This window comes from Pongo abelii, chromosome 22 (genome assembly GCF_028885655.2).
Source record: "Pongo abelii isolate AG06213 chromosome 22, NHGRI_mPonAbe1-v2.0_pri, whole genome shotgun sequence".
In the NCBI taxonomy this organism is placed as follows: domain Eukaryota; kingdom Metazoa; phylum Chordata; class Mammalia; order Primates; family Hominidae; genus Pongo; species Pongo abelii.
This window is the reverse complement of record NC_072007.2, coordinates 109,591-133,768: the sequence shown is the minus strand read 5'-3', so window position 1 is coordinate 133,768 and position 24,178 is coordinate 109,591. Positions and strand designations below refer to the sequence as shown.

At 41.6% G+C, this 24,178-nt stretch overlaps 1 pseudogene; it reads right to left on the bottom strand.

The window, feature by feature from the left end:
• Positions 1–2,738: 2,738 nt before the first annotated feature.
• LOC129053625 (tubulin beta-8 chain-like) lies at positions 2,739–4,936 on the bottom strand (annotated as a pseudogene).
• Positions 4,937–24,178: the final 19,242 nt, after the last annotated feature.

Here is a 24,178-nt window from a genome sequence, read left to right as displayed (position 1 = left end):
GGGGCAGGCCACCTCTTCACGTGTGCACATGGTGTGTGTGCTGTCTGTGTGGTGTCTGTGTGGGGTGTGTGTGCGTGTGCACATGGTGTGGTGTGTGCAGTGTGTGTTATGAGTGACTGCTTCTCTTAGTATGTGGACATCAGTCTTCCAGACCAGCTTTCTCCATGTGTCTGGGAACATAAGAAACAAGTTTCTGCAATAATTGTTACACAACTTTTCCCGAGAGGGACCACATCTCTGTCGTGAGTGGGTATCTGCGTCATTGCAGGAGGGAATGTGATGTCCTGGCTTGGTTCACACCCTCTGTGGGTTTAGTCAGGGTTCCTGCTGGTTCCCTCACTGTGGCCAGAGAGGGAGGGCTCTGTTTAACCACAGGGAACCAGAAGAGGACTGGTGTGTGGGAAGACCAGGTAATCATAATGGTATTAATAGTGGTAATAATACTGTTTTATACATTGTATATGTCATAAGGATTTTAACTTTCATGTAACATAATTGTTGTAAAAATGTCCCCAGTTTGTTTCGTGCTATTTACCTGGTGTTGAAATATGTAAGAATTTATGTTTTAGGTATGTTAGGTTTATTCCTTTTTATATGGTTTCTGTTTGAAATTTTGATTTCAGAAGACATTCATTCTCAAGGTCGTAAAACACACACACATTTAATTTTCTTTTCTTTTTTTACATTTAATACTGTAATTAACTTTTATGTAAGGTGTGGGACCATGATTCAATTCTATCATTTTATATTCTCAAATCATTACCCAATATTTTAATATCATAAATGGAAAAATCGCTGTTTTGTGGGTTTAAAATGTTACCCTGTTACTAAAGGAAATTATACTCAATTTCTGTTTTTAATTCTCTTTCATTAATGTGTTTATTTTTGTACCATTTCAAATTTAATTTTGAATAGTAATAACAATCTTAAATATAGTAAATTTTATAATATTGGGTCTCGTGTGTGTTCAATAGATGGATTTAGAATCACATTTTCTTGTTCAAAAATATTTTTCTTAGAATTTTTATTGGAATTTGAGCATATTTTTAAATGATTTACAGCAAACTAAAGAGTTAATATTGAGTCCTGTCATCCAGAATGTGACATGCAAATTCCTCAAACCTCCTTTAATGCCATTTAGTCAAATATGTTAAATCAACATAAATTAGTATAAATGAGTATAACTAATGATTAAAATAAATTAATGTGTTTGGCTCCACGTTTCTGTCTTCTGCCTTCTATCACTAATGTTTTATTGCTATCCTTGTTTTCTATAGTTTTTATTATGTCTTTTTCTGTCTTGTGATTTGAAAACTATAAGACAAATTGTAATGTTTTAATTTTTCTAATTTTTTGCTTTTAACTAATTTTATTTTTTAGAGAAGTGCAGGTTCACAGCTAAATGGAGCAGAGAGTACAGACTTCGCTTATGTCCCTTTCCGCACACACAGCCTCCCCACTACAATTTCCTGCCTCACAGGAGCACACCTGTGACAACCAGGAACCTACCTTGACCCTTCATTATCATTCAAAGCTTACAGTGCACATTCATGTTTACTCTTCACATTGTACTTTCTGAGTCTTGACAAAACTATAATGGCAATGGGATATTATTCACTGCTAACAGGAGATGATCTAACAAGCCACAAAAAAAATACATGGAAGAAACTTAAATGCATATTGCTAAAAGCAGCAGCCAATCCGAAAAGTCTACATACTGTTCGATTCCAATTATATGACGTTCTGGAAACGGTGAAACTATGGGAACAGTAGAAAGATCAGTGGTTGCCATGGACCAAGGGGAAGGAAGAGATGGATACACAGAGCACAGAGAATCTTCACGGCAGTAAAACCATTCTGTATGATACTATAATGGTAGATATATACATTTTTCAAAATCTTTTATTCCTTTAAATTATGTTTTTTGTTTTTTGTTTTGTTTTTTTTTTTTTGATGGAGTCTTGCTCTGTCTCCAGGCAGGAGTGCAGTGGCACTATCTTGGCTCACTGCAACCTCCGCCTCCCGGGTTCAAGCAAGTCTCCTGCCTCAGCCTCCCGAGTAGCTGGGACTACAGATGTCCACAACTACGCCCGGCTAATTTTTAGTAGAGACTGGGTTCACCATCTTGGCCAGGCTGCTCTCTATCTCCTGACCTCGTGATCCACCTGCCTTGGCCTCCCAATGTGCTGGGATTACAGGCGTCAGACACCACGCCTGGCCATTTTTGTTTTAAGAACTGCAGACATGCTGGGTCTCCTAGAAGTTTGGTACATAGGATAAGCCAAGGCTTCCTTCCGGAACAGGTTCTCCACCACGTCGCTGCTCAAAGGCTCAGGGCATCCCCAAGTTCGTGGGAAGCCTGCCTGCCATGTCCACAGCCCATGCCGACCCCTCCTGAAGCCACTGAAATGCTTGTTCCTGCGCATGTGATAACTCCAGACAGCTTCAGCCTTGCAGGCCAACTATGCGCATCTGGCAGCAGTGGCCAGAGGGCCCATAGAAATAAATTGGAGGTGAAACCAGATGCTGTGAGAATACTTTGTTAGGCAAAACCACATACTATAAAAGTGCTTTAAAATGCAGCAGGAGGAGACGTGAAGACACAAACGAACAAGTGCGTAGTGACACATGGCTGTCAGAACACAGTGAAGGATCCACACTGCTTCCCCCCTTTACCTAGGAAAGGAGAGTTCTAGGCCACCTCCTCCTCAGCCGTGGCATCCTGATATTGCTGATATTCAGACACCAGGTCGTTCATGTTGCTCTCGGCCTCGGTGAATTCCATCTCATCCATGCCCTCGCCCGTGTACCAGTGGAGGAAGGCCTTGCACCTGAGCATTGCTGTAAACTGCTCTGAGACACGCCTGAAGAGTTCCTGGATGGCTGTGTTGGTCCCAATGAAGGTGGCCGACATTTTCAGCCCCCGGGGTGGGATGTCACAGGCGGCTGTTTTTACGTTGTTGGAGAGCCAGTCAGCAAAGTAGCTGCTGTTCTTATCTTGAATGTTGAACATCTGTTCATCCACCTCCCTCATGGGCTGCGACCCCTGAAAATGGGGCCGCCGTTAGGCAGCGGCCGTGACGGAGGTCGCAGGCCGCCATCATGTTCTTAGCATCAAACATCTGCTGCGTGAACTCAGCCACGGTCAAGGCCCGGCACTGCTGGCTGCCCCGGCTGGTCAGTGGGGCGAAGCCGGGCATGAAGAAATGCAGCCGGGGAAACGGGACCATGTTCACGGGCAGCTTCCGCAGGTCGGCATTCAGCTGGCCTGGAAAGCGCAGGCACGTGGTGACCCCATTCATGGGCGCAGACACCAGGTGGTTCAGGTCACCATAGGTGCATGTGGGCAGCTTTAGGGTCCTGGAACATATGACATACAGCGCTTCGTTATCTATGCAGAAGGTCTCATCCGCGTTTTCTATGAGCTGGTGGACTGAGAGGGTGGCGTTGTAGGGCTCCACCACGGTGTCCGACACCTTGGGCGAGGGCAGGATGCTGAATGTGTTTATGATCCCGTCTGGGTACTCCTCCCGGATCTTACTGAGCAGAAGTGTACCCATCCCAGACCCAGTCCCCCCACCCAGGGAGTGGGTCAGCTGGAAACCCTGCAGGCAGTCACAGCTCTCAGCCTCCTTTCTGACGACGTCCATCACTGACTCCATCAGCTCCGCGCTTTCTGTGTAGTGTCCCTTGGCCCAGTTGTATCCAGCCCCACTCTGACCTGTAAGACAGTACAACCAGTCACTCGATGGCCAGGTTTACGGTCATCAATGGTCACCACCATAATGCAAAAAGAGCCAAGTGTCACGTGTGAGGTGAAAGCACCATTCGCCCTGCAGGTGGAGCAAATGAAACCCCCTCCCCCGGAGTTACAGGACAGCAGCTTCCCCTGTTAGGAATTAAGTCAGGAGTCAAACCTGAGAGGAGCTAACAGACCTCACTGCAGGTGGAGCAAATGAAACCCCCTCTCCCGGAGTTACAGGACAGCAGCTTCCCCTTTAGGAATTAAGTCAGGAGTCAAACCTGAGAGGGGCTAACAGACCTTGCTGCAGGTAGCTCCTGCCCATTTTCAGGGAAGGCAGTAGCCACGGCCCCAACTCAGCTCCCTGCAGGGAGTTTACATCAGTAGCTCCTCACCTTGAGGAGACACCCGGGCCTTCCTCCCAAAGCCCGTTTAGGAGAGATGGACTGAGCGACTCGGCTGGGAGGACAGGAGGATGTTCTGGGGCCCTGGCTCCACAGTTCCCACAGGATGACCTTGGGGCACTCCTAGATTTTGAGCTGCCCTGGCCCCATCCCTTTCCCGCAGCTCATCGAAGATGAAGTTGTCTGGCCTGAAGACCTGCCCGAAGGGCCCCAAGCGCACAGAGTCCATGGTACCCGGCTCCAGATCCACGAGCACAGCGCGGGGCACGTACCTGCCACCTGAGTGGGGCGGGAGCGCATGAGCGAGGGGAGGGCCGCGTTCCCAGGAGGGCGGTGGGGAAGGAGGGGATCTCACCGCTGGCCTCGTTGTAGTACACATTGATGTGCTCCAGCTGCAGGTGGCTGTCCCCGTGGTAGGTGCCAGCGCAGTCGATGGCGTGTTCATCAGAGATCACCTCCCAGAACTGCCAGAGACGGGAGGGACCAGACAGGCCAGGGCTGAATCACGGAGGCGCCCCAGCCCCTCTCCCACCCCGACCCTCATCCGCACCCCCATCCCTAGGCCGCCGTGTCCCTGGAGTCCACCCCGGCCGCCTCGCCAGCACGCAGTTCCACCGCGTCCCCGGCAGGGAGCCCAGGGGCCGTAATGCAGGGACACCGTCCCCGCCACTGCCAACATCTTCCCCAGCCCCCGGCAGGCCCGGGCTGGGCCCTCAGAGCCCCGGCTGCCAACCTTGGCGCCGAGCTGGTTCCCGCACTGCCCGGTCTGCGTGAGCACGATTTCCCTCATGACCAAGGTGGGATCAGGGCTGTAGGAGAAATGCGAGAAGGAGGAGCAGACGCGGAGCGACCCAGCCTGCCCGCCGCCAAAGCTTAAATAGCCCTGCGCTCACCTCCCCCAGCCTCGGATTGGGCTCCCAGAATAAGCAACAGCTTTACTTCCACACAGGTGCACCCACCTGTGAATCCCTTGGCGTTGAACGTCTGTTGGAAAGCTCAGGTGTCCTTGCGTGGTCCTTTCCACGTTGGGGAAAGCTGCTCAGCTGGAGAACTTCCTCCCACGTCTTTAGTAAGACTAAATCTCTAGCTGAGCTGAAACTGAATTTTCCTCCCATGTGGGAGGGGAAGACTCTTGTTTCCATATTCACAGAGTGCCTTTGCACGTGTCCTAGATTGATGACATAGTTTTGTAATGGATGCATCCTTTCATCTGTTAGGAGATCTGTGGTTAGGAAAGGCCTTCCGTATGTTAACTCAACGGACTTAATTATACGTTTTACTTTGGAGCAGTTCAAATCCGCAGTAAGCTATGGGTGTTAGAGATAGTCAGGCCTCTGATTTAGCTAGAGTCTTCTTTATAGTAGGATTAGCCCTTTCACCTTTCCAGAGGACTGCGATCTCCAGCAGAGTGAAGGTAATATTGGATTCTTAAAGCTGAGGATAGGTGTTGGGCTACGCCTGCAGTGAAAGATGGGCCATTGTCACTTTGCAGGCTTTTAGATTACCCAAACTGAGGAGTTATTTCTTCTGGTAAACATTTTTCAGATGGGGTGGGTAATGCCTCGATCTAACCAGTGAAGGTATCAGTAAACATTAGCAAATATTTGAATCTCCTGCAGAAAGGCATTGGGGCACATTAGAGTTGCCAGTTCTCACCTGGATAGGTTCCTCAACTTTGGACAGGTTTATCTGGAGAAGGAGAAAATTGCTGGCCATTTGGGTCATGCCAGTCACAGAGCTCACAGTGCTAAGTCACCTGTTTTAGTGTCTTGAAAAGATTTACCCCTATAAACAAATGAGACATTAACAGAAACAATCCCTTCTAGGGTGAAAAGAATTATGAAAGTGCTGAGTTATGTTCCTGTGATTGGTACTTGACATTAATAATTTATTACCATCATTCAGCCAGCCAGAGGGGCCCTGGACTGAATTGCAATCCCCGGCCCATTTTTGTTCTTCTTCAGGGTATTCCGGCCCAGTTCTGTGTATGCCCATAAGCTTCACTGGCCTTTCAGTGCAGGGGCCTTGGCTGCGGCATCTACAAGGGCATTTCCTTTTACGTGGTCAGTCTCTCTTTTGATGTCCTCTGCAATTAATTATAGTCACTTTCTGGCAGCAAAGCAGCATTCTAACAAACTCAAAATCTGAATGATGTTGTATGGAAAAGCCCTTGGGGGTCAGGAGTCCCTACCCATTCCAAATTGCAGCATAAGCATGAAGCACTAAAAAATCATACTTGGAATCAGTGTAAATGTTAATTTTTAAATCCTTTCCAACTGCAGGGGCCTAGTAAGTTCAATTAACTCAGCTTTTTGAGCTGAGGTCGAGGCCAGCAAGGCTTGTGCCTTGATTCTCTTGTGCTGACTAATAGTAGCATATCTAGCCCTCCTGTTTTCCTGACGCATAAAACAACTTGCATTTGTTAACCACTCTGCCTCGGGATGGTCAAGTCTGGCCTGCTAGAATACATTTGTTTCATAACCTGTGACATGCTTTGGCTGTATCCCCAGTCAAATCTTATCTTGAATTGTAGCTCCCATAATTCCATATATCGTGGGAGGGGCCCCGTGGGAGGTAATTGAATCGGGGGATGGGTCTTTCCCATGCTGTTCTCGTGACAGAGAATAAGCCTCATGAGATCTGATGGTTCATTCATTTATTTATTTTTGAGACAGTCTTGCTCTGTTGCTCAGGCTGGAGTGCATTGTCATGATCTTGGCTCACTGCAAACTCTGACTCCTGGATTCAAGCGATTCTCCTTTCTCAGCTTCCCGAGTAGCTGGGATTACAGGCGCCAACCAACATGCCTGTTTAATTTTTGTACTTTTAGTATAGACGGGGTTTCACCATGTTGGCCAGGCTGGCCTCCATCTCCTCACCTCAGGTCATCCACTGCCTTGGCCTCCCAAAGTGCTGGGATTACAGCTGATGGTTTTATAAAGGGGAGTTTCCCTACACAAGCTCTTTTGACTGCTGCCATGTAAGAGATGTGACTTTGTTCCTCACTTGCCTTCTGCCAAGAGTGTGAGGCCTCCCCGACCATGTAGAACTGTGAGTCAATTAAACCTCTTTTCTGTATAAGTTACCCAGCCTCAGATATGTCTTTATTAGCAGCATGAGAACAGACTAATACAACCTGTACGCCAGAAAGGCTGGGAGCACCTGCGGACTCTAGCAGATAAGCAGCTAGGTTTATGGTTTGGCAGGCTTTAAGGGTTATGTCTGGAGTGTCTAGCAATAAGGCCTGACACTTTCATAAATGTTCTCCTATTATCCACTTGTGCCCTTTAGTTTCTAAGAACTTCTTCCTTTGGTGTGGGGTCAAAAACCTGTAGGTGCTGTTCTAATTTTAGTTTATTAGCTTTCCCTACTAGAAAAGTGGTAGCAGCAATAGCTCTAAGACATCAAGGCCATCCTGAGGCCACCTGGCCTATCTGCTTAGAAAATTATGCTACTGGCCTTGGAATGTCCCCCAGTTTTGGGACAAGATTACCCAAGACCTATGACTTGATTTTTGGTCACATAAAGAAAAAATGGTTCATCCAACCTGGGGACTCCCACGGCTGCAGCAGAGCCCAATTTCTCCTTGAGAGTATTGAAGGTTTGCTTGCAGTTGTACTTACATTCTAGGAGCCTTAAATCTTTCCCTTCAGTGTATCATATAACTGCTTGGCTACATGTCCAAATCTGGGCACCCATAAGCAGCAGTACCCAGCCATCTCCTAAAAAAGCCCACAGTCATTTGTCAGACTAGGACTCCTTAGATGACTAAAATAAATTTTTTATCTTCTAGGGATGTTGATCAGTTCCAGAGGTTAAGATAGATTCCAAATATTTAAGTCTTTGAGTCAAAATCTGAGCCCTGTATGGTGATACCATATATCTGCAAGTTCCCAGGAAATTTACCAACTTTACAATATTATTATTTGAGTCTTCTTTAGTTGGGCTAGCAATGAGCAAGTCACCTACATACTGAATAATTGTGTCCCTTTGCAATTGTAGATTTCTTAAGTCCTTAGCTAGAGCATTTTCAAATAAGTGGGGGCTATCCCAGAACCCTTCAGGGATGACTGTCCAGGTTAGTTTTGAGGCTGAATCCATATCTGGATCAGTCCATTCAAAGGCAAACATATTATGAATCTGGATGCATTGAGATGCAGAAAAATGCATCTTTCGGATTTAAGAATATAAACCAGCTTGCATCCACTGTGATTTGGTAAATTTTGGGGACAATGAGGTATATGGAGACAACTGCATTTCTTAATGCTCTAAGGGTTCTGGCAAATTTCTACTTGCCATTTGGCTTTTTATCTGGTAATATGCGAGTATTGTAAGGAGACTTTCATGGCCTTCATAACTCATATGGCAAGAATTTGGCAATAAGGGGTTGAATTTCCCCTCATGCTTCTTGCCTTAAAATGTATTATCACTTCTGAGGGCAGGAGAACTAGGCTGAAGTTGGATTTGAATGGAGGAGGTGTTTAGTGCATTTCCCAGAGCCTGTGTGGCCCAAACTTCAAGATTTACTTGAGACAATACCTCAGGTGGTAAATGTGACAGCTCATTCTTAACTTCTTTTTTTCCCCCGAGGGGTCAGGAACAAAAGTAACCCTTGCTATGCTTTATGATCTGTGAAGGTGACCATGACTTGGTCTCCTGAGTCAATAAACCTCTCCCCAGTAAGAGGTCAGGCATTCAGACAATACTAAAAGGTAGGTGAGAAGCCCAGAGGCCCTGGAGGACAACTTAGAAGATAACAAAAGCAGTTATTTTGGGCTTGTCCATCGTGAGGAGACAGGAGCCCATTGTATTGAATCTGGACAGAGTCATCTGCTCCCATACCTAATAAGAAGTTAATACTCCTACCTGCCACTTCAAGAGTCACCTGAGGCTCCTCCATCTCTCGATAGCTAATAGTCCAATAGGAGTGGCAGGAAGTATCAGGCCCTCCCACTTGCGAGTCTGCTGGGCTCTGAGGATGGCTCCCTTGGAAGCACGGTGCATTTCCTTCCGCAGTGGCCGACCTTCTTACAGAAGGCACATTGATTTATATCCAAGGCACAGTGGCCCAGAGGCACAGACTGGGACTTTCACCTTCTCACTTCCTCTGTGAGGGCCAGGGTTAAGGGGCTGCCTCTGAAGTGGTGGAGAGCACAAGGCTGCAGCTAGAACTGGGCCTCTTGGCAGATTTGGTTTATTTTATGTTTTCTCTGCCCTATTCCTGTGATGGAAATCTACAAAATCCAAATCTAAAATCTGATCCATGGGAGTCTGGAAGCCAAAGGCTGCTTTTGGCAGCTTCCTGCAGATATCAGAAGCAGGCTGGTCTATAAAGTAAACTCCTAGCAAAGCCTGTCCCTTCTTGGAGTAAGGGTCAGCGTTAGTGTATTTTCTCAAGGTCTAAATTATCCACCCTTGTAATAAGGCTAGGTTTTCATCTTTTCCGAGTAATTTTCCAGACTTTATAAAAATTAAAAAGCTTTATCACACTCTTTTTTATTCCTTCAAGGAGTCAAATGATCATAATTTTTTCTCTCTATATCCCACTTTCTTCCTAATTCATTTGTCTTTTCTAGATTCTAGTTCTCTTTTGGGTCCTAGTCAGGCACTGCTGCGCCTCCTACTTGATAGGTGTCATGTCCCTGGTTGCAGGCTGCCACCCTAATAGCATGTGCTCTGCCACTCCCATCACACACTGCTTTTCTTTTTTCTTTTTTTTTTAATTATAATTTAAGTTTTAGGGTATATGTGCACCACGTGCAGGTTTGTTACATATGTATACATGTGACATGTTGGTGTGCTACACCCATTAACTCGTCATTTAGCATTAGGTATATCTCCTAATGCTATCCCCTCCCCCTCCCCCCACCCCACAACAGGCCCCGGTGCATGATGTTCCTCTTCCTTTGTCCATGTGTTCTCATTGTTCAATTCTCACCTGTGAGTGAGAACATGCTGTGTTTGGTTTTTTGTCCTTGTGGTAGTTTGCTGAGAATGATGCTTTCCAGCTTCATCCATGTCCCTACAAATGACATGAACTCATCATTTTTTATGGCTGCATAGTATTCCATGGTGTATATGTGCCGTATTTTCTTAATCCAGTCTATCATTGATAGGCACTTGGGTTGGTTTGAAGTCTTTGCTATTGTGAATAGTGCCACAATAAACATACGTGTGGATGTGTCTTTATAGCAGCGTGATTTATAATCCTTTGGGTATATACCCAGTAATGGGATGGCTCGGTCAAATGGTATTTCTAGATCTAGATCCATGAAGAATCACCACACTGACTTCCACAATGGTTGAACTAGTTTACAGTCCCACCAACAGTGTAAAAGTGTTCCTATTTCTCCACATCCTCTCCAGCACTTGTTGTTTCCTGACTTTTTAATGATCACCATTCTAACTGGTGTGAGATGGTATCTCACTGTGATTTTGATTTGCATTTCTCTGATGGCCAGTGATGATGCGCATTTTTTCATGTGCCTGTTGCCTGCATAAATGTCTTCTTTTGAGAAGTGTCTGTTCATATCCTTCACCCACTTTTTGATGGGTTCGTTTGTTTTTTTCTGGCAAATTTGTTTGAGTTCATTGTAGATTCTGGATATTAGCCCTTTGTCAGATGAGTAGATTGCAAAAATTTTCTCCCATTCTGTAGGTTGCCTGTTCACTCTGATGGTAGTTTCTTTTGCAGTGCAGAAGCTCTTTAGTTTAATTAGATCCCATTTGTCAATTTTGGCTTTTGTTGCCACTGCTTTTGGTGTTTTAGACATGAAGTCCTTGCCCATGCCTATGTCCTGAATGGTATTGCCTAGGTTTTCTTCTAGGGTTTTTATGGTTTTAAGTCTAACATTTAAGTCTTTAATCCATCTTGAATTAATTTTTGTATAAGGTGTAAGGAAGGGATCCAGTTTCAGCTTTCTACATATGTCTGGCCAGTTTTCCTAGCACCATTTATTAAATAGGGAATCTTTTCCCCATTTCTTGTTTTTTGTCAGGTTTGTCAAAGATCAGATAGTTGTAGATATGTGGCATTATTTCTGAGGGCTCTGTTCTGTTCCATTGGTCTATACCTCTGTTTTGGTATCAGTACCATGCTGTTTTGGTTACTGTAGCCTTGTCAGTTTGAAGTCAGGTAGCGTGATGCCTCCAGCTTTGTTCTTTTGACTTAGGATTGACTTGGCAATGTGTGCTCTTTTTTGTTTCCATATGAACTTTAAAGTAGTTTTTTCCAATTCTGTGAAGAAAGTCATCAGTAGCTGGATGGAGATGGCATTGAATCTATAAATTACCTTGGGCAGAATGGCCATTTTCACAATATTGATTCTTCCTACCCATGGGCATGGAATGTTCTTCCATTTGTTTGTATCCTCTTTTATTTCATTGAGTAGTTGTTTGTAGTTCTCCTTGAAGAGATTCTTCACATCCTTTGTAAGTTGGATTCCTAGGTATTTTATCAACCAAAAAAAGTCCATGACCAGATGGATTCACAGCCTAATTCTACCAGAGGTACAAGGAGGAGCTGGTACCATTCCTTCTGAAACTATTCCAATCAATAGAAAAAGAGGGAATCCTCCCTAACTCGTTTTATGAGGCCAGCATCATCCTGATAACAAAGCCTGGCAGAGACACAACCAAAAATGAGAATTTTAGTCCAATATCCCTGATGAACATCGATGCAAAAATCCTCAATAAAATACTGGAAACCTGAATCAAGCAGCACATCAAAAATCTTATCCACCGTGATCTAGTGGGCTTCATCCCTGGGATGCAAGGCTGGCTCAACATATGCAAATCAATAAATGTAATCCAGCATATAAACAGAACCAAAGACAAAAACCACATGATTATCTCAATAGATGCAGAAAAGGCCTTTGACAAAATTCAACAATGGTTAATGCTAAAAACTCTCAATAAATTAGGTATTGACATATCTCAAAATAATAAGAGCTGTCTATGACAAACCCACAGCCAATATCACACTGAATGGACAAAAACTGAAAGCATTCCCTTTGAAAACTGGCACAAGACAGGGATGCCTTCTCTCACCACTCCTATTCAACATGGTGTTGGAAGTTCTGACCAGGGCAATCATGCAGGAGAAGGAAATAAACGGTATTCAATTAGGGAAAGAGGAAGTCAAATTTTCCCTGTTTGCAGATGACATGATTGTGTATCTAGAAAACCCCATCGTCTCAGCCCAAAATCTCCTTAAGCTGATAAGCAACTTAAGCAAAGTCTCAGGATACAAAATCAATGTGCAAATATCACAAGTATTCTTTATTATTTTTATTATTATTATTATTATTATTATACTTTAGGTTTTATGGTACATGTGCGCAATGTGCAGGTAAGTTACATATGTATTCATGTGCCATGCTGGTGCGCTGCACCCACCAACTCGTCATCTAGCATTAGGTATATCTCCCAATGCTATCCCTCCCCCCTTCCCCCACCCCACAACAGTCCCCGAAGTGTGATGATCCCCTTCCTGTGTCCATGTGTTCTCATTGTTCAATTCCCACCTATGAGTGAGAATATGCGGTGTTTGGTTTTTTGTTCTTGCGATAGTTTACTGAGAATGATGATTTCCAATTTCATCCATGTCCCTACAAAGGACCATCCCATTACTGGGTATATACCCAAAGTACTATAAATCATGCTGCTATAAAGACACATGCACACGTATGTTTATTGCGGCATTATTCACAATAGCAAAGACTTGGAACCAACCCAAATGTCCAACAATGACAGACTGGATTAAGAAAATGTGGCATATATACACCATGGAATACTATGCAGTCACAAGCATTCTTATACACCAATAACAGACAAACAGAGAACCAAATCATGAGTGAACTCCCATTCACAATTGCTTCAAAGAGAATAACACACTGCTTTTCTACCATGCAGCAGGTAAACATAAATATATGTAAATCTTGTCTGGTCAGATCACACATCAAGATTAGCCTCTTAAATTTGTCTATGTATTTTCCAGGCATCTCTGAAAACTGTTTTAGTTTTTCCTTGCATATGGCTAATTCAGACATAGAAAAGGGTACGTATATCTATATAATGTCCCTATTGTCATTTATCATCTCCCAGAGAGGGCAAACATTCAACTTTGCCAGCTGATAAGAGGCCCCACTGCATGTTGTTCTGGTGAAGCTCGGGTGTTCAAACAGTGGGGTATGTATGTAAGACAGGACTCGAAGGGCAGGGAGAAGATGATGACTGGACACTAGATAACCCTGGAAAACTAGAAGAAATTAATAACATGTTGCATACCTCACCAGAACTGGAAGGAGTCTGACTGTGTTCTTATGGGATTGTCGGACTGGCAGGGGGAGTTCAGCCCCAGCTAAGAAAAGCCTAATATTAAGAGGCACTTGCATTAAAAGGGTCATCAATTATGTGCCATCCTTATTTTGTCTTTTCCTCCATCAAACATATAGAAGCCCATTTTAATTTTTATCCTGACCAAGCATCAGAGAAACCTACATGTAAAGTATTCCCTCCCACTTAGTTTCTCTTCTATAAAACAAATTAAGCTGCAAAAAAAGGAGTTAGACTGAACAGGGGAAATGGGAAGGCTGTAACTTGTATATTGTAATGTATTAGTCCATTTTCACACTGCTATGACAAAACTGACAAAACTCTTTCAGGAAAAAAGTTGCATGCTGGGTTTAGAAAGTAGGGTCCAGCTGCCCTATACCAGCTCATCAAAGATGACCTTATGGTTAAGAAATGAGAGAAAACTGTTAAGAAAAAGTCTCATGTTCTCCATCTTGAGGCTAATTGTTTGCAGAGGGTTGTCATAAAAGAGGCTGTCACTAAACAGGCATATCTGATTCTATCATGTAGGGCTGTTAAATACCACATTTCAATTTCTAGTCATAATGATGGAGAGGTTATTGTTGATTTTTTTCTGATAATTAAGGTACAAAAATACTAGGTTCCAAGACATCTCTTTTTTTCAGTGTCACTTGGACCAGTGACAAATTAAGTAAGCAATCAGCTAGAAGTCAGACGATCACTGAGGAAAGGAAAAGCTAAACTGTTTGGGGCCTCTTTCCTGGGGCAGCCTCCAGGCTACTACAAAACAGAGGAGGTGAGCAGAAAGGTCACAAGATGCAGAGCACTCAGGTGAGGGACAGAGAGCACAAGGTGCACAGTCCAAAAAGAGAAAGTGGTAAACATCTTTTTTAGCCAAATCCATTCTTCTCAATATTCCCAAGGGCCTCTAACCCTGTGGGCTTGGCCTCTAATCTGAGTATGACTCCCCCAGGCCTCTAACTTTGGGCTGAGTCTCTCACCCTAACATTATGCCCTAGGGCCTCTCACTTAAGTAGTAGTCGATAATCATTCTTGCCCACCAGAATGGCTTCACAACTCTAAAAGATGGCCCACTTGCCAGGTGTTAGCTGATTGATTCTGTGTGGATTGTTTTCCTTGGAGTGGGGGTCTTGTCTTGGTGTCCCTTCATGGTGTTGCTGAAAGATGTTGCTGGAAAAGAGGGTCCTGATACAGACCACAAAGTAGGATTCTTAGACCTTGTGCAGGAAAAAATTTCAGGTAAGTCAAAGAGCACAATGAAAGAAGCAAATTTACCAGAAATGACTCCATTAGAGTTGGACATCCTCGGAAAACAAGAGCAGGAATGCATTGTCTTTTGTTAGTGTCTCTATTTATAAGTAACCATAAAGAGAAAGAGTTATAATTAAACTTGGAAGGTGCAGATGTACTCACTAAAGTTGGGGCTATTGGTTTTAACAATGATCATTAACCTGTTGACCTAAGCTAGCTCATTAATATTATCCTTACAAAAAAAATGCTGCACTCCTAGGACATTTATACATTTTTCAGGCTTAGTGGAAGATGTCTTGTATGGCCACAAATATTCTGCAATTGTAATTTGTGTCCAGCTAAAAAATGTGGCTATTTTCAGACCATGAGTATTAATCTTCTAGATGCCTTGTGAGTACGTAGCTACTCATATTAAGATAGAGTATTCTAGTCATGTTTATTAAACTAGAAGCTTGGTAACCATGAGCTCCTCTAACACAACAAGTCTACTCCTCAAGGAGAAAATGTATTTCTCAGGAATTCTGTGCATTTTGTTTGATGGAATTTGGCATGTTTACCAAAATGGCAGAGAAGAGTGAAATTAGTCCTCAAAGATTTCTCAAGATTGGATATAAAGTAAACAAAATGATTATAGGTAATATGCAAGTTGATACAGTTGATATTCCAAAGAAATTTTGTTTGAAACACAATGAGATTTTTATTTTTACCTATTTATTATTATTATTATTTTGAGACAGAGTCTTCTCTGTTGCCCAGGCTGGAGTGTAGTGCACCATCTTGGCTCACTGAAACCTCTGCCTCCCAGGTTCAAGCAATTCTCCTGCCTCAGCTTCCCAAGTAGCTGCGATTACAGGCATGCATCAACACACCCAGCTAATTTTTGTATCTTTAGTATAGATTGGGTTTCACTCTGTTGGCTGGGCTGGTCTCAAACCCCTGACAACAAGTGATCTGCCCACCTTGGCCTCCCAAATTGCTGGGATTACAGGCATGAGCCACTGCTCCCAGCCACAGTGAGATTTTTAAATAATTCTAACTGATTTCCTGCTGTTGAGCAGGGAGCTGAGTAAATTCAACAGATCGTGGGCCTAAAGTAGGAGAAGACTGAGCACAAACTCTAGAACACATGTGATTAAATTAATTACAATTGAAACCAAATAAAATTTAATAAGGCTGTACCTTTTAGTTTCAAGACGTTTCCCCTCACTTTGAAATGTGGTGTTATTCAGTGGAAAACAACAGGGTTCCCTGCAGGGATTGATTGACTGAAAGATATAGCTCAGGATTAAAAATCCTTTTTTCCACTTATAAACTAAAAATAAATTTTGTCATAAAAGAGGCTGTCACTAAACAGGCATATCTGATCTTATCATGTAGGGTTGTTAAATACCACATTTCAACTTCTAGTCATAATGATGGAGAGGTTATTGCTATAAACTAAAGTAAAAATAAATAAACTAAAAATAAATTTCTAAGCCCCTATTGACTAAATGGACCCCTCTTCTTGGATAAGGACATTCCAAAGTTAACCTGAAAAGCTAGTTCAAGCCATGGGTCACACATGCCTCATTATACTCTCCTCCCTTTGGTTTTAATTTTAATTTCAATTTTTAATTTATTTTTGTGGGTACATAGTTGGTGTATATATTTATGGGGGTACATGACATACTTTGATACAGGCATGCAAAGAGTAATGCATAATAAAAAATGGGGTGTCCATCCCCTCAAGCATTTTTAGGTTGTGTTATAAACAATCTAATTATACTCTTTTAGTTTTTTAAAATGTATAGTTAAATTATTTTTTACTATAATCACCTTGTTGTGCTATCAAATACTGTCTTATTCATTCTTTCTAACAAATTTTTGTACCCATTTCGCATCCCCACTAACCGCCTGTTCCCTCACTGCCCTTCCCAGCCTCTGGTAACCATCCTTATACTCTCCATCTCTATGACACCAATTGTTTCGAATTTTAGCACACACAAATAAGTGAGAACATGTGACATTTGTCTTTCTGTGCCTGACTTATTTCACTTAACATAAAGACTTTCAGTTCCATTTATGTTATTGCAAATGGCAGCCTCTCATTATTTCTTATAGCTGAATAGTACTCTATTGGGTATACGTACCACATTTTCTCCATCCAGTCAGCTGTTGAGGGACATTTAAGTTCCTTCCAAATCTTGGCTATTATAAACCCTGCTGTAGCAAATATGAGAGTGCCAATATGTCTTTGATTTACCAATTTTATTTCTTTTAGACATATACTGAGCAGTGGGATTGCTGGATCATATAGTAGCTCTATTTTTAGTTATATCAAGAACATCCAAACTGTCCTTAAATGTGCTCCCAACAGCAGTGTACAAGGATTCCCTTCACTCCACGTACTTACCAGCATTGGTTTTTTACTGACTTCTGCATAAAAGCCACATTAACTGGGGTGAAATGATATCTCATTTTGGGTTTGATTTGCATTTCTATGATGATCAGTAATGTGTAGCACCATTTCATTTGCCTGTTTGACATTTGTATGTCTTCTTTTCATAAATGTCTATTTACATTTTTTGTCCACCCTTTAATTGGATTATTATATTTTTTATATAATTTTTGAATTCAATATATTGTAGTGTATTATTCTGTTTCAGCACTGGTATAAAAAAAAATCAAGACTGGGTTATCTATTTATTTAGTGAGATGAAGTCTTGATCTGTTGCCCAGGCTGAAGTGCAGTGGTGCAGTCTCGGCTCACTGCAACCTCCGCCTCCTGGTTCAAGCAACTCTCTGCCTCAGCCTCCTGAGTAGCTGGGATTACAGGCACCTGCCACCATGCCTGGCTAATTTTTGTATTTTTAGTAGAGACGGGGTTTCACCATCTTGACCAGGCTGGTCTTGAACTCCTGACTTCGTGATCTACCTGCCTCGGCCTCCCAAAATGGTGAGATTACAGGCATGAACCACCGCACCTGGCAAGACTGGGTAATTTATAAAGGAAATGGGTTTAATTGACTCACAGTTCCACATGGCTTGGCAGGCCTCAGGAAACTTACACTCATGGCAGATGGGGAAGCAGGCAGCTCTTACATGACAGCAGGTGAGACAGCATGTATGTGAAGCAAAGGGGGAAGAGTCCTTTATAAAACCATCAGATCTCATGAGAACTCACTCATTATCAGAAGAACAGCATGGGGGAAACCACCCCCATGATCCAATCACCTTCTACCAGGCCTCTCCCTCAAAACCTGGGGATTACAATTCAATATGAGATTTGGATGGGGACACAAACCCTAACCATATCATGCAGCTATTAATTGCTTTTCAGATGGATAATTTACAAATATTTTCTCCAATTCTGTGGATTTTCTCTTCACTTTGTTTATTGTTTCCTTCACTTTAAAACGGCTTTCTGACTTTCTGTAATCCCATTTGCCCGTGTTTGTTTTGGTTGTCTGTGCTTATGGGGCATTATTTAAGAAATTTTTGCCCAAACCAATGCCCTAAAGAGTTTCCTCAATGTTTTATAGTAAAAGTGTGATACTTTGAGGCATTAGGTTTAAGTCTTTAATTCATTTTAATTTGATTTTTGTATGTGTCAAGAAATAGGGTTCTAGTTTTATTCTTCTGCCTATGGCTTGCCAGTTTTCCCAGCCCTATTTATTACAAAAACTGTCTTATTTTTTATTGTATGTTCTTGGCACTTTTGTTGAAAATAAGTTTAGTTTAGCTGTATGAGTTTGTTTCTAAAGTCTCTACTTCATTCCATTTGTCTTTATGTCTGTTTTTATGCTACTGTCATGCTGTTTTAATTACAATAACTTAGTAGTGTAATTTAAAACCAGGTAATGGAATTCCTCCAGTTTTTTTATATACTCAGCATAGCTTTGACTATTGTGGTGTTTTGTGACAGTTCCATATAAATTTCAGAATTTTTTTTCTATTTCTGTGAGGAATGTCTTTTTTTTTTTTTTTAGATGGCATCTCACTGTGTCACCTAGGTTGGAGTGCACTGATGTGATCTCAGCTCACTGCAACCTCTGCCTCCTGGGTTCAAGCAATTATCTGCCTCAGCCTCCTGAGTAGCTGGGAAGGCACCCGCCACCACGCCCAGCTAATTTTTTTGTATTTTTAGTAGAGATGGGGTTTCACCAAGTTGGCCAGGCTGGTCTTGAACTCCTGACCTCGTGATCCACCAATCTTGGCCTCCCAAAGTGCTGGGATTACAGGCATGAGCCACTGCCCCTGGCCTGTTACTTTGACAGAGATGGCATGAAATGTATACATTGCTTTGGATTGTATGGACATTTTAGAAAAATACTGATTCTTCCAATCTGTGAACATAAAAATATCTTTCCAATTTTTGGGTCCTCTTTCATTTCTTTTATCAGTGTTTTACAGTTTTAATTGTTGAGAACTTTTATTTCTTTGGTAAATTCCCACACATTCTGTTTTATTTGTGACTATTGCAAATAGTATTATATTTTTGAATTCTTTTTCAGTTTGTTGACTGTTGGCATATAGAAATCCTACTGATTTGTATATGTTGATTGTGTATTCTGCAAATTTACTCAAGTTATTACTTCGAATAGTTTTTTGGTGGATGTATTAGGCTATTATCACATTGCTATAAAAAATAATCAGTGACTGGTGAATTTATAAAGAAAATAGATTTAATTTGTTCATGGTTCTACAGGCTGTACAGAAAGCATAGCACTGGCTTCTGCTTCTGGGGAAGCCTCTGGCAACTGACAAGGTGAAAAATAAATCCGGTGCTTGCACATCACATGGTAAGTGCTAGGGCAGAGGGTAAGTGCTACACACTTGTAGATAACCAGCTCTCATGAAAACTTACTATTGTGGGAATGGCACCAAAGGAAATGATGCCAAACTGTTCATGGAAATCCTGCCCTCTTGATTCAATCACCTCCCAACTAGGCCCACTTCCAACATTGAGGATTACATTTCAGTATAAGATTTTGGTGAGAATACACACCCAAACTGTATCATTTTGCCCCTGGCCTTTCCAAATCTCATATCCTTCTCATATTTCAAAATATAATCATGACTTTCCAATAATTCCCAAAGTCTTAACTCATTTCAGCCTTAACTTAAAAGTCAAAAGTCTCATCTAAGACAAAGCTAGTTTATTCCTCCTATAAGCCTGTAAAATAAAAAAAAAAGTTAGGCACTTTCAAGATAAAAATGGGGCAGAGGCAATGGGTAAATACTCCCATTCTAAAAGGAAGAAATCAGCCAAAAGAAAGGGGCCACAGGACCCACAAAAGTCTGAAACCCAGAAGAGAAGTTATTGAATTGTAAGGCTCCAAAATAATTATTTTTGACTCGGTGTCCCGTTTCCAGGGCACACTAATGCCTTGGGAAGGTTCAACCTTGTGACTTTGCATGGTTCAGCCCTCATAGCTGCTCTCATGGGCTGGCATTTTGTGCCTCTGGCTGGTATTGTGTGTCTCTGGCTTTTCAAGGTGCAAGGTGCAAGCTGTAGCTATATCTACCATTCTGGGGTCTGGAGGACAGTGATCCTCTCCTCACAGATCTACTAGGCCATGCCCCAGTGGGGAGCCTGCATGAAGACTGTCACCCCACATTTATTTTCTCCATTGTTTTAGTAGAGGTTCTCCATGAGGGCTCCACCCCTGCAGCATGATTCTGCCTGCACACCCTGGCTTGTTCACACATCCTTTGAAACAAAGGTGGAGGCTCCCAAGTCTCAATTCTTGCATTTTGTACACCCACAGGCCTAACACCACATGGAAGCTACCAAGGCTTATGGCTTGCACCCTCTGAAGCAGTGACTGGAGTTGAAACTGGGTCAATTTGACCTACACCTGGAGCTGAAGCAGTGGCCAGGATGCAGGGAGCCACGTTCCAAAGCTACCCAAGGCAGCAGGTCTTGGGCCTGATCCCAGAAACTATTCACTTCTTTTAGGCCTCAAGGCCTCTGATGGGGGGGCTGCCTTTTAGATTTCTAAAATGCCTTCAATTCCTCTTCCCCATTGTATTGGCTATCAACCCTTGCTTTTTTTTAGGTTATACAAATATCTCTAACAAGTCGTTGCTCCATAGCCTGCTTGAGTTCCTGTCTTATAAAATCTTTTTATTTTTTAGCGACATGACTAGGCTGCAAAGTTTTCAAGCTTTTACACTATGCTTCCCTTGTAAGTTACAACTTATATATTTTTTTTGCTAGATCATGTGAGCATAGGTTTTTAGAAGCAGCCAGGCAACATCTCAAATGCTTTGCTGCTTAGACATTTTTCCAACAGAAACCCTAAATCATCAATTTCCAAATCAAAGTTTTATATATCCCTAGGGCATGACAGAAATTCAGCCAACTACTTTACTAAGACAACATGCATGACCTTTGTTTCGGTCCTAATTAAGTTTCTAATTTTATCTGAGACCTCCTTAGCCTGGCCTTCACTGTCCAGATCACTATCAGCATTTTGGACACAGCCATTCAACCAGTCTCTGAGAAAATCTCAACTTTCCCTCATTTTTCTGTCTTCCTCTGAATCCTACAAACTCTTCCAACTTCTGCCTGTTTACCCAATTATAAAGCTAATTTCACATTTTCAGGTATTCTTATAAGAATTTTTCACTCCTTGGTGCCAATTTTTTGTATTAAGCTATTTTTGCATCACTATAAGAGTGGGACTGGACAATTTATTTTTAAAAAAGGAGATTTAAGTGGCTCATGGTTCTACAGGCTGTATAGAAGACACAGCACTGGCATCTGCTTCTGGGGAGGCCTCTGGAAGTTTCCAGTCATGGCAGAAGTTGAAGCAGAATCTTGCACATCAAAGGGCAAAAAGCCGGAGCAAAAAACAGAGGGGCAAGTTGTTACACACTTTTAAATAACCAGATCTTATAGGAACTCACTCACTGTTATGAGTATAGTACCAAATAGGATGGTGCTAAGCCATTTCTGAGTAATCCACCCCGATGGTTAAATCACCTTTCACCAGGCCCACCTCCAACATTGAGAATTACATTTAAATATGAGATTTGGGAGGGGACATACATTCAAACCCTATCAGAGGAGTCTTTATGTTTTTTCAAATATAAGATTATATCATTGGCAAAAAAAGATAATTTGACTTCTTTTCCAATGGGGATGCCTTTTATTGCTTTCTCTTGTCCAACTGTTCCAGATAGGACTTTCAGAATTATGTTGAATAACAGTGGTAAAAGTGGACATTCTTGTCATCTTCCAGATTTTAGAGGAAAGGCTTTTAGTTTTTCCCCACTTAGCATGATACTAGCTGTGGGTCTGTCATATATGACTTTTATTATGTTGAGGTATGTTCATTCCATACCCAGTTTTCAAAGAGCTTTTTATAATTAATGAATATTAAATTTTATCAAATAATTTTTTAGCATAATTGAAAAGATTATATGGATTTTGTCCTTTTATTTATTTATTTTTTGAGGTGAAGTCTCCCTCTATCACACAGGCTGGAGTGCAATGGCGTGATCTCAGCTCACTGTAACCTCTCCTCCCAGGTTCAAGTGATTCTCCTTCTTCAGCCTCCCGAGTAGCTGGGATTACAGGAGCCCACCACCGTGCCTGGTTAATTTTTGTATTTTTAGTAGAGATGGGGTTTTGCCATGTTGACCAGACTGGTTTCAAACTCCTGAACTCAGGTGATCTGTCCACCTCGGCTTCCCAAAGTGCTGGGATTACAGGTGTGAGCCACTCTGCCCGACCCCTTCATTGTGTTTCTGTGATGTATCACATTGATTGATTTGAATGTTGAACCATCCTTGCATCCCTGGGATAAATCCCACTTGGTCATTATGAATTACCTATTTATGTATTGTTTAATTGAGTTTGCTAGGTGTTTTGCAAATTTTTGCACCAATATTCTCAGATATGGGCCTGTAGTTTCCTTTTTTAATGTGTCTTTGTCTGGTTTTGATATCAGAGTAATACTAGCCTCAAAGAATGAGTTTGGAAATGTTCTTTCCTTCTCTATTTTTCAGTCTGGTCCTACTGACTTTTTTATTAAGGCTTTAATTTTGTTAATTGTTATTGGTCTGTTCAGGTTTTAGATTTTTTCCTACTTCAATCTTGGTAAGCTGTGTGTGTGTAAGAATTAATTTCCTCTAGATTTTCTAATTTGTTGGCATACAATTGCTGATAGTAGCCACTAATGATCTTTTGATTTTCTGAAGCATTAGTTGTAATGTCTCCTTTTCACCTCTGATTTTACTAATTTGTATCTTCTCTGTTTTTTAGTTAGCCTGTCTAAATATTTTTCAATTGTTTTACTTTTCAAAAAATCAACTTTTTGTTTCATTAATCTTTTGCATTTTCTTCATTTTATCTTTATTTACTTCCACTGTAATCTTTATTATTTTCCTCTAATTTTGGGTTTGGTTTGGCCTTTTTATTCTAGTTAATTAAGATGTATTATTAGGTTATTTATTTGAAGCTTTTCTGTTTTTTATGTAGGCACTTACAGTTACAAATTTTCCTTTTTTAATAGTACCTCTTTTACTATATTCATAGGTTTTGCTATGCTATGTTTCCATTATCATTTGTTTCAAGAAATTTTTCTCTTTTCTTCTTAACTTTCTTATTGACCTACTAATCATTCAGGAGCCTATTGTTTAATGTCCGTGTGTGTATAGTTTCTGAAATTCTTTTTTTATTTGATTTCTAGTTTTATTCCCTGTAGTCAGAGAAAATGCTTGATATTACTTCAATTTTTTGGAATGTTTTTAGACACGTTACTTAACATATGGTCTATCCTTGAGAATAACCCATGCACTGAGGAGAATAATGTTTATTCTGCAGCTGTTGCATGAAATTTTCTGTAAATATCTATTAGGTTCATTTGTTCTATAGTGCAGATTGTCTGATGTTTCTTTGCTGATTTTCCGTCTGAAAAGTCTATCCAATGACTAAAGTGGGGTGTTGAAGTGTCCAGCCATTATTGTATTGAGGTCTCTTTCTTTAGATCTTATAATATTTGCTTCATTTATCTAGGTGTTTTAGTGTTGGGTGCATATATATTTTCAATTATTATATCCTCTTGATGAATTTATCTCTTTATTATTATATAATGACCTTTTTAATCTCTTTCTACAGTCTTACAGTATTTTGTTGAAATCTATTTTTATCTGGTATAAGTATAGCTATTTCTGCAAAGAAGTCAAACAAATTTACACGAAAAAAACAAACAACCCCAGTGGGTGAAGGATATGAACAGACACTCCTCAAAAGAAGACATTTATGCAGCCAACAGACACATGAAAAAAGGTTCATCATCACTGATCATCAGAGAAATGCAAATCAAAACCACAATGAGATACCATCTCACACCAGTTAGAATGGTGATCATTAAAAAGTCAGGAAACAACAGGTGCTGGAGAGGATGTGGAGAAATAGGAACACTTTTACATTTTTGGTGGGACTTAAACTAGT